The sequence below is a fragment of the Myotis davidii genome, unplaced genomic scaffold (genome assembly GCF_000327345.1).
Source record: "Myotis davidii unplaced genomic scaffold, ASM32734v1 scaffold79, whole genome shotgun sequence".
Classification (NCBI taxonomy): Eukaryota; Metazoa; Chordata; class Mammalia; order Chiroptera; family Vespertilionidae; genus Myotis; species Myotis davidii.
The window spans coordinates 439,273-441,942 of record NW_006294339.1 but is presented as its reverse complement, the minus strand read 5'-3'; the positions used below and the strand labels follow the sequence as shown (position 1 = coordinate 441,942).

At 53.4% G+C, this 2,670-nt stretch overlaps 1 protein-coding gene across 2 annotated transcripts in view; it reads left to right on the top strand.

Annotated features, from left to right (window-relative positions):
• Positions 1-2,023: 2,023 nt before the first annotated feature.
• TTC39A (tetratricopeptide repeat domain 39A) overlaps positions 2,024-2,670 on the top strand; it is a 40,312-nt gene continuing 39,665 nt past the window's right edge. For both annotated transcript variants that reach the window (XM_006768294.2, XM_006768295.2), the window contains exon 1: positions 2,024-2,081. The gene's annotated coding sequence lies outside the window, so the exon portion shown is untranslated. The remainder of the gene's footprint in view (positions 2,082-2,670) is intronic.

Sequence of the window (2,670 nt, the reverse complement as noted above, 5' to 3'; positions counted from 1 at the left end):
TATGTTCAATTTGTAACAATGAAAATACATCCTGCATATCAGATATTTACATGACGACTCATAACAGTAGCAAAATTACAGTTATGAAGTAGCAACGAAAATAATTTATGGTTGGGGGTCACCACAACATGAGGAACTGTATTAAAGGGCCGCGGCATTAGGAAGGTTGGGAACCACTGCTCTAACCCCTGAGAAGATGCCACTCAGTGCCCCTTCTTTCCAATCAAAACTGGTTGTGGTCCCTTGGGCCTGAATGGGCTCCTTCCTTAGACCCACGCTAGGCAGCTCCTGGAGACCAGACTTGTAGAAGAGCTCTGATCCCAGAACTGAGAACATCGGAGCAGGGAGGACCCTTGAGCTCCTGGTCCAGCCTTCTCTCCTCTGTATATTGGGCAGGAAAATGAAAACTAAGGGCAGAGTCGGGCAGTAACTGCCCAAGGTTACACAGCCAGAGGGAGTCAGAGTCAATGGGGCAGGAGGGGCTGGCCCAAGGAACAGGCCTGGATCCTTCTCAAGGGCCCCTCTCCAGGGAATGTTTAAGAGCTGTAACTGGTATAGCCCTCTTCAAGAGCCCTTTGTTGGTGAACCTGTTTACTTGTGAATTATTAACAAGCCTGTAGCCTGCTGGGTGGGGTGCACTCACTTTAAGACAACTCGTTTTACAGTCAGCAGTTCAGGAGGGCTCTGGGAGTCCTGGCTGGTGGAGACAGAGCGCTTCCTGCCAGGGGAAGCCTGGTGGAAGGAGCTGGGAAGGGGGAAGGGGACAAGAGGTCACCCAAGTACTGCACCATAAGCCTCACAGTATCCATGAGAGGTGGGGACATTTATCCCAGGTTTACAGATGGAAAGACTGAGGTCCAGAAAGGGAGAAGCAGCTCTGACTTCACAGCTTAAGCTCTTTCTAGAACCGTGGCCCCACTTTTCCCATGCTTGCACCCTCATTCCTGTGACCCCTATTTCCACACACTTTCCCCACAGGATAAATAGTCAAGACCGGGGTTTTTGCTATGGTTAGACCTGAGTCCAAGTTACACTCAGTACAAGCCTCGGTTTTCTCATCTGTAGGATGGGAGATAAAGCTACTTCGGAGCTTTCTGAGGTGGTTTCATTAAACAGATGTTTACTGAGGGCCTTCTTTTTTTATAATATATTTTATTGATTTTTTTAACAGAGAGGAAGAGAGAGAGATAGTTAGAAACATCGATGAGAGAGAAACATCATCAGCTGCCTCCTGCACATCTCCCACTGGGGATGTGCCCACAACCAAGGTACATGCCCTTGACCGGAATCGAACCTGGGACCTTTCGGTCCGCAGGCCGACGCTCTATCCACTGAACCAAACCGGTTTCAGCTACTGAGGGCCTTCTTAAGATGAGACTTGGAACAGGTGCAAGCAGCCCGTGCGAGGTCCTTACGGCCCCTCTTACATATGCTGCTGGTCTTCTCACCAGCTCCATAAACTCCAGCATACCCACCTCCGTGCTTTCACCCACACTGTCCTCCATCTGGTGCGCTCTTCCCATGACTTCATTGTACATAAATAATACAAACTTCAAGGGTCAGCTCTGCCCGGCTTCCCCAGGAATCCCCCAGGCCCCCCGCCTGCGCAGCACTGTCCCTTAGCTGGATGGCTATCTGCTCCTTGTAGTTGACTATCTTTTCGTGCCGATGTCTGAATCCCAGAGGCGGGACGAACTTTGCCAGGGAGCATCCAGCCTCTGCTCATATATGGGCAGGATAAGCACTTCTACCTTTGCAGAGAGCCTGCTTAGGTTTAAACAGCACTCCCCTAACCCTCTCCCCTCGCCACCAGGCCCTACCTGCCTGGCTCTCCCGGACCTAGCCCAAGTCTTCCCACCACAGCTGCTCTGCGAGCTCCTCCTGTTTCCTCTTCTGACATCCTAGAGCCAGGGCTGTTTCCCTGGTGCTAGAGTCCCTCCTCCTCCTGTCCCCTGCCTTTGTGAAGGGGCAGCTCTACTGGCAGCCACGTGGTCTGATGAGTCATGGTTAAGTGCACCAGGGGCCTGGGGGTGGTGGCTGCTTAACTCCTCATGGGCCAGTGGTTCTTTCTGCCAGACCAGGTGAGCTTCAGCCCTGGCCCTAGACATATACCTCAGGGCTGGGCACACAGTGGGCATCTGAGGAGAGTGTATAGGTGGCTCTCACATAGGCACTGGGGATCCGGGGAGAGGGAGCCGAGGAGGCAAGAGAGTGAACTTTGTTATCAGGAGGGCTGGGTTCCAATCACAACTTGCCATTTATTAGGTGAGTGGCCCTGAGCACATGAACCCTGTGCCTCAGTTTCCCCATCTGCAAAATGGCAGGTATGGGGATCCTTTGAGAAGGCGAGTGAGACCTGTTGGCTAGCAATGAGTGCTAAACCGCATTACTGTCCGCCCTTCTGCCTCCTCCAACACAGAGACCAGTGGGCAAGTGGGTGGGATTACAATCCACGCCTGACTCTAGAGGCCGGGACTTTGCCTGCATGAATGCCCCCACCAATGAATGCCCCAGGGCGATGCAGGCTCAGGTCCCGGCGCTGCAGGCGCGGCGTGGAGAGGGGAGAGTGACAGGTCTAGGAGAACTTTCTGGGCCCGAGTAGGTAGGGCTGCGCGTGGAAGGAGCGAGCTCCCGGTCCCGGGGGGGGCTGCGCACTTTGGGTACCGGGCA